We start from the raw sequence: 8,531 nt of genomic DNA, 5'->3' as shown, positions 1-8,531 counted from the left end.
GCTATCATTAAGCAACATGTGACTGTATACCGTAACAGGATACACTTATAAATAAAGTAGATAAAATGATAAAAATCTTGAGTAGACTTTTAGAACAAACTGCTGAGAGAAAAATACATTATGCGTTGTGTGTTTGTAAATTTCCAAAGGAAATATATCATGAGGACAAACTGATGGAAGTGATCAGGGTTTTTTGAAAGCATAACTGGATTGGTGTATAAAGGAATATGTATGATTTTCTATTAATTATTTAACAAAATGGATACATGTGAAAAAGATAACGGCTTTTCTTTTTTGTCTTTCTCTGAAGGACAGTTGTTGCAGATGCTCTTAGATTTTACATAGAACATGGAAAAACTTTTAAAAATATCTTTAATTCTTGGGTGCAATGTTTACAAATAGTAATAGCTCATATTTTTATCACTCAAAGGTTTGCAAACCTTTTCTCTACATAGTTATTACCTTTATCCATATTGGTATATGGAGGGCAGACGAGAATTTGTCTTTTTTTACTTAAGGGAAATTAGCTCAGAGAGATTAAATAGTTAATGGGGCAATATAGGAATCTGGCCCTCTGAGCCCCTGTGCAAGGGTTTGCCTCCTATTCACCACACATCTTTTGGGCCCTGGAAGCAAGTGCTTCTTATGGCACCATCTTGAGCAAATAATTTCAGTTTTTTGTTTGTTTTTTTGCTTCATTTGCCCCATATCAGATGGATGGTGTTTCAAAATTCTTGGAGAGTTACAAATAATGTCTGTGTTTTCTGTTTCACAGCAGAAAGAGACATTATACAAATGTGAGCTGTTGTCACAGCAATGATAAGAAATCAGGAGTCAAAAGATGTGGAGTAAGAGGGAATTTCAGAGAAACCACAAAACACAAAATAGGAAACAGAGACAGGAGAAAATTGCTTTGACAAAATTGCAGAAGGTGAAACCTTGGCATCCTCTTATTTCTGTGGAGAAGATGATATTGTCAGGCTGAGCTGGAAGAATCACATGGTCATACTGTAAGTGCTGTGGTTCCGAGTGCCACATCCAGATCAATTTTCAACCTGAGATTTATAATGATAATCCCCACAAGTCGCTTGAGATCCTTAACAGTGAAGTTTTTAGTGAGTTTAACCAACTGTCAGTGCTTGAAAACTTGCCTACAGGGGGCAGCGCAAATACAACTAAACTTAGGGGCAAAGCATGAAATGCATCCAGATTTACAATTGTTTCAGGATCCGCTTGCAACTGAAGCACTGGCTGCACAAGACTTGGCTGAGGGAATGTATGTAAAACAGAATATACCAGTATGATGTTAGTTTTAAAGGTCAATTTTTGGCAGTGGGAGGATTAGCATTAACATTCATGTCACCTGTTATATATGTGTTTTGACATTGTAATAATTTAGAATATAGAAATGAATATGCTAATACCATTTGGTAGAGCTAATGCCCATATATATATCACTTGGAATTGTTACAAATTGGTTGAGAATAAAAGATCCCTTCTTATGAACTTGGAATTGTTAGAAATTGGATAAAAATTAGAGATGATCCCTTCTTATGACTTCAGCCTAGGAGTACATTGTGGAAAGCCAGGACCAAATCTGACACACTGAAACTTTGATTCCTGATTTTCGAACAAGGAAAAAAACTAGGTGATGTAAACTGGCTTCCCAAGAAGTTATGAATACAGAACCTGGATGTTCAGATATAGATGATCTAGGCTGAGGTGCCTATTCTCTGCCCTTTGCCCTCTCCTAAAACTAACTGTATGGATGGAAATGAGCCCACCATTTGCTCTGAACTGGTAAATTTCTTCCTCACTGCAGGTTAAAGAGGTCTTGAAACATTGTGCTTTCCTCTCCAAGGGGAAGGATAGCACTGGCAGCCATCCACTGGCCCAGCAATATCCTGGATTGAGAGGATATCATTTGCATTACTTGCTGAATGAAACATAGTGAAAATGACTACAGATAACCTCAACTAAGTCCAAGACATCATTTTCAAATCGTGACAGCCCTTGCCATCTAGACTGAAGAGAGATTCCAGTTTCCAGGAGAGTACATGGAGTAATGATAAAAGCACCTCCCAAAAATTTTGCCTTGGTAAGTTTTGGATTCAGGAGACATCTGAGTTCCCATTCCCTTCAAATTTTCAATGACAGTGACTTCTAGTTCCCCACAAATTTCCCTTGATTTCCTGACCATGGAGCCACATATTATGTTCTTTCTATCCATATATTAATACATGGGTATAAGCCAAGATATAGGACTTTAAGCACTTTGCATGGATGCCCAGTCCATCTCACTGATCTTGTATTCTCAAAGCTTACCCCTGGGCCCTAAGTCCTTTATTGAATGTAAAGCATTCAATAAAGAGTGTAAGGGCTCTTTGGTTTATTTCTGCCACATCCAGAATGTTTGGTTTAATTAGGATCTGAAAAGGAATTGTATTTAAACTTCTCATTTAGACCCTTCTAAGGAAAATGCCAAGAAAAGAAGATTGTGATCTTTTTCTTGGTGGTTTCATAATAGAAAGTCTTAAGAACAGTTACAGTTGTTGAAATCCACCCTCTCTCTGATTCACTGAATTGGAGATAGCTATCCAACTACTAGTTGTACTTTCTCAGTAACTGTCTTAATTATTTCTAGGTACTACAGAGTGGCACATAACTAAACATTATCAAGGAATTTTACAGCCCTAGGCCTTCTATTACCGTGTATTACAGTCTGCTGTAATCATTCTAATGGTCTAAGATGTTGCAGCTAATTTACCCAAGGCCTGAACACCAGAAGTGCCGAAATTGTCTGATAGTTTTATTCTGCATCCAATCATTACCAAGAAGGAGGATGTATTACTTCTCATTTCTTTACAAGTGTCAGTGCAAATCCAGCCATCAAACAAAAGTTAGACCTAAAAGCTTTTAGATTATAGCTATTATTACAGATTTTACATGAGATAAAAATGTAATTGCTCCATTTCTTTTATTCTTTATTTCATTTTCTTCCCTCTCACTGTATATTTTAGATTGTCCTGCTTGACTGCCAGGTCAGACCCAGCACACAAAGATATTTGTTATAAGACTGGGGAGCTGCAGTGTTCTTTTTCATAAGAAATGAAATGCTTGGAATTTCTCTTCCAAATGAATCACAAAACTTCCATGGTCATTTTCATTTTAAATTATTTTATGTCTATGTAAACTCATGCATTGCCTATAAAGGAATAATATTTCCAGCCATGTTGATAGTGACAGAGAATAAGCTGAAGGCAGAAATCCTTCACAGGTAATGTGGTGCGTGCATTTTTTTCATCTTGCTCCTTTTTTTCCTTTTTCATATTAACTCATTCTTTTAAATTCTTTGAATCTATTTTTTCCTCCCTCTCTCCTTTCCTATCCTCCATCTCTATCTCTGTCACTTATTAATTCCTTTTCTTCTTTTTCTCCAGACTTGGATATTCGTCCATTCTCTCATCATTCTCTTTCATGCACATTCTCTGACTTGTAGATCCTAAGATTCTTATATTCTAAAACGAACCCTCTGCTTAACAGGGTATGTTTATAAACTATTTCACTGAGGAGGAATTGCCCCACTTATCAAAGACATCCTGTTGGGAATGTCAGCCTTTTACTCTTGTTCATGCTCAGAGAAACAGTGCTGCAGGGATTATAGCCTCAGTCGCTGGAATACGGCAGACCCGGATTTTCAATTTGTTTGCCCTTTGCTTCCTAATATCCATTTTCCCCTAGGTTTACCTGGGCACATTTCCCAGTTTGCCTTGCAAATAAATGTGTTGCCATATAACTGCCCTTTGTCTAATAAAATGAAACTGAACATGTTTTGTGTAGTTTCTGGGAAGAGTCCTTAAACAGAGAAGGAACTCTGTTCTTATTATCTATCTTATGTCCTGAAATGCTTATGTGATGTCTGAAGCTCCAGCAGTCATTTGTAAGACAAGAGTCTTTTCCTAGGGAGGATGAGATGGAATAAACTGATAACTTTGTGGATTACTCATAATAGTCCTGAATTGACTATATTTGTTCCTTTTTTCCATCCTATGCAGCTGAATCTAATTCTGACTGAGCCACCAAGATTTTCCTAATTCCTGATTCTACCCCAGATGCCCTGCTGCTTATCTGAGTTTCTGGAATGATTTTTCATTTGATTACTTTCTACATGTCCCTGTTTCCTAATGCATTAATATTGGGTTTGCCAATAAGAAACTTTTTAGAGTTGGAATACTGCTGATCATTTCTGTTTGCTAGTTCGCGGTAACCAAATCATTTTGACTTCTAGGATCAGCCATCGTTTATGCTTTTTTGCCCAATTTTGATCCACGCTGTATTCTGCCTGTAAAATGTGCCCCAAAGTCATGCACATAACCTTGAACTTTGGGTTTTGGTGGCTTGAGACCATTTCATTGATATTTCTCAATATTAATGAAAATTCTAGATGTTAATTCTTCATTTTTAAAACTTTTCATGTTGATTCTCACTTTTTTCTTTTTCTAAAATTTAGTTGATCTCTATTTCTATTAACATTTTTTTCTATTAGTGCGTCATTGTTATATGTTCAAAACAAATTATGGAACACCTTAATTTACATTTATTTTATGATGTAACTTACATCTGACAGTTTAATCTTCCTTAGTACTTCTGGTGAATGCCCTTTAGAATTAGAAGGAGGAAAATTTTATGTAATTATAATAGTTTACATATGCAAATATTATCAGATTTAATAATCATGTTTCCCTAGAAATGATGAACAAAGCCACATGTGTTTTAAGTGGATCATAAATCTTGCTGATTATGTTACTGTCCTGAGTCATTTACCATAAAGAAATTATAGTCATTAAACCTCTAAACTTTAGCTTAGCTCATTTCTCAAGCAGATATTTCTGTGTTTAAGATTTAAACATGGACCTAGAAGCAGCTTCTTTGCTCCTTCTCAAATCTCCGCCTGGTTCAGTCTACCCGCCTCCACTCCTGCCTCCACCATTTCCATCAGGGTGACCAGAAATTCTACAAGGTGTCCACCTCTGGCCCCCTGGCCTTCAGCAGCCACTCCTACACGAGTGGGCCTGGTGCGCCATCAACTCCTTGAGCTTCTCCTGAGTGGGCAGCAGCAGCTTCACGGGTGGCCTGGGTGAAGGTTATGGCCAGCCAGCAGTATGGGACCATCACTGTGGTCATGGTCAACCAGAGCCTACTGAACCTGGAGGTGGGGACCCCAACAACCAGGCCATGTGCACCCAGGAGGAAGAGCAGATCAAGACCCTTAACAACAAGTTTGCCTCCTTCATCAACAAGGTATGGCTGCTAGAGCAGCAGAACAAGATGCTGGAGACCAAGTGGAGCCTCCTGCAGCAGCAGCAGCAGATGGTTCAGAGCAACGTGGACAACATGTTACAGAGCTACATCAAACAACCTTAGGTGGCAGCTGGAGACTCTGGGCTACCAGAAGCTGGAGGTGGAGCTTGGTAACATGCAGGGGCTGGTGGAGCACTTCAAGAACAAGTATGAGGATGACATCAGTAATCCTACAGAGATAGAGAATGAATTTGTCTCCATCAAGAAGGATGTGGATGAAGCTTACATGAACAAGGTAGAGCTGGAGTCTCGCCTGGAAGGACTGACTGAGGAGATCATTTTCCTCAGGCAGCTGTATGAAGAGGAGATCCGGGAGCTGCAGCCCCAGATCTCAGACACACTGTGGTGCTGTCCATGGACAACAGCTGCTCTCTGGACATGGATAGTATCATAGCCGAGGTCAAGGCGCAGTACAAGGAGATTGTCAATGGCAGCCGGACTGAGGCTGAGAGCATGTACCAGATCAAGCATGAGGAGCTGCAGACCCTGGCTGGGAAGCATGGGGATGACCTGCGTCTTATGAAGACGGAGATCTTGGAGATAAATCGGAACATGAGCCAACTGCAGGCTGAGACTGAGGGCCTCAAAGGCCAGAGGGCTTTCCCGGAGGCCGCCATCGCAGATGCCGAGCAGCTGCGGGGAGCTGGTCGTTAAGGATGCCAACACCACGCTGTCTGAGCTGGAGGTCGCCCTGCAGCCAGCCAAGCAGGATATGGGGCAGCAGCTACGTGAGTACCAGACGCTGATGAACGTTAAGCTGGCCCTGGACATTGAGATCGCCACCTACAGGAAGCTGCTGGAGGGCGAGGAGAGTAAGCTGGAGTCTGGGATGCAGAACATGAGTATCCATAGGAAGACCACCAGTGGCTAGGCTGGTGGGCTGAGCTCAGCTTACGGGGGCCTCACAAGCCCCGGCCTGGGCTCCAGCTCCTTCAGCTGCATCAGCTTCACCAGGGCTGTGGTTGTGAAGAAGATTGAGACCTGCAATATGAAGCTGGTGTCCGAGTCCTCTGATGTCCTGCCCAAGTGAACAGCCATGGCAGCCCCCCGCCAGCCTACCCTTCCTGCGGCTGCCCCAGAGTCCATGAGAAAGGCTGCTGTGCAGGAGAGCACAGGGAAGAGGAGACCCACCTGAGGCTTAGCCGTCGCCCTCAGCCCACCCGCGGGGGAGTTTTCTGCGTGGGGTACCCTTCTTGCCCATGCTCCCACTACAAAACAATTACCCCCCCCCTTTTTTTTTCAAAACTAAACATGGCTTACAATTAAGAAATCAATAGACAATGTAGAAAAAATAGGCTGGGCGTGGTGGCTCACTTCTGTAATCCCGGCACTTTGGCAGGCCGAGGTGGGCGGATCAGGAGATCTGAAGATCCAGACCATCTTGGCCAACATGGTGAAACGCTGTCTCTGCTTAAAATAAAAAAATTAGCTGGACATGGTGGCACATGCCTATAATTCCAGCCAAAAGGAGGCTGAGGCAGAAGAATCACTTGAACCAGGGAGTTGGAGGTTGCAGTGAGCCAACATCGCCTTTCCACTGCAGTCCAGCCTGGTGACAGAGTGAGACTCCATCTCAGGGGGAAAAAAAAAAAAAAAAAGAAAGAAAAGAAAAGAAAATTTAGAGAAAATAAGCACAAATTAGATGCCCCGGACTCTTAGCAGATGTTTTTCCTCTTTGGCTTTAATATCATACCATATTGCTATGAACTTATTTACACTGAAGATAATTTTAATATGGATTAAGAATAAGAAAAGTGTACCTTCTATGATACATAAACACTCAGCTTCAGATAAGTGAACAAAATAACTAGAGTGAGAGAATACTGTATCATGTGGCTTGATAAAACTTAGCCCTATATGCTTCCTAAAGGAAAAGAAAGGTCACTGGATTAAACAGAGCAGTGGCAATTAGAGAGAACATGACTTTAGCACTGAAATGTTTCACTGAAGAAAATCTAATACATATGAGAACAATGCAAGTTAACTTCTCCAGGAAAATAGAGATGGACTATTTAGTGTGAATTAAGATTCACTAGCAATGTCTTCTTTTTGCCGTGTATATAAGAGTTGAAAGTACATTCACACAGATTTTCTCAATGTAATTCATGCAAGAACCAAGGGAAAGGTGTAACACATATATCCTTATCTACATTATACAGATTTGCAGCCCAAGTCTCCAAGGGTCAGATATATAAGTGATTTGACATTAGGAAGTGACAGCTAAGACTGGAAAATTGAACCCAGGCTTTCAGACTAAGTGACAGTGCCATGTCACCCTATACTGCACAGTCAACTGAGAGTCAGCCTGCCCCCACAAAGGGCTGTCATTTGAAGGGGAAGAGTCAATTCATTCTCTATTGCACTGGAAAGCAGGATGAGGACCAGTGGGTGGAATTTACAGGGAGTCTGATTTTGTCTCAATTTGAGGATGAACTTTTCAACAATTAGAGCTGTCTAACCAAGGAACAATCTGCCTTGTCAAATAAATAAGCAACCTGTTACTGAAGACATTTAAGCCTAAGCCTATAGACCACTTCTCAGGAATACTAAAGGAAAGACGACTTGATGGACACATTTAACATCTAAGACTTTATCCAACCTAAAGATTCAGTAGATGGTGTAGGATGACATTTGGAGAAGACGATCTATACCTTTGGACTTCAAAATCTTCAGGTCATATCTATCTAAGCAATCCTGATGTGCTATGAAATGATGCAATTGATGTGCAACTCTGAGGTTTCTTGCAGAAGCTCCTTTTAGCCAGATTTTCAGTTCAGCTAGTACATCCAGACTGGTTGAATGTGATGGGCTGGAGATCTACCTTCTAATATGTTTAAGATCTGTTTCCTCTTATTGATGCTCCTGAAAACATTGCTATTTCTGGAGTCATTAGGTGAGAATACTTCCTCTATTGAAATATCACCTCAAACTATGTTTTGCATTTCTTTTACTGGCTTGAGAGTTATCATAAGACATATCTGAATAATTAGTTGAGAGTTTGGGGGGCAGGTAGGGGAAAATTAGGAAATTGTTTAAATCTGGGGTAGAATCAAATTTAAGAATTTTGGCCAGGCATGGTTGCTCACGCCTGTAATCCCAGCACTGTGGGAGGCCAAGACGGGTGGATCACCTAAGGTCAGGAGTTCAAGACCAGCCTGGCCAACTTGGGG

At 40.8% G+C, this 8,531-nt stretch overlaps 1 pseudogene; it reads left to right on the top strand.

Moving 5' to 3' along the window:
* Window positions 1-2,065: 2,065 nt before the first annotated feature.
* On the top strand, window positions 2,066-6,391 carry LOC108519021 (keratin, type II cytoskeletal 8 pseudogene; annotated as a pseudogene).
* Window positions 6,392-8,531: the final 2,140 nt, after the last annotated feature.

The sequence above is a fragment of the Rhinopithecus bieti genome, unplaced genomic scaffold (genome assembly GCF_001698545.2).
Source record: "Rhinopithecus bieti isolate Rb0 unplaced genomic scaffold, ASM169854v2 scaffold_42084, whole genome shotgun sequence".
Classification (NCBI taxonomy): Eukaryota; Metazoa; Chordata; class Mammalia; order Primates; family Cercopithecidae; genus Rhinopithecus; species Rhinopithecus bieti.
Note: the sequence above shows the minus strand (reverse complement) of the source record. Positions and strands in the feature narration are given on the sequence as shown.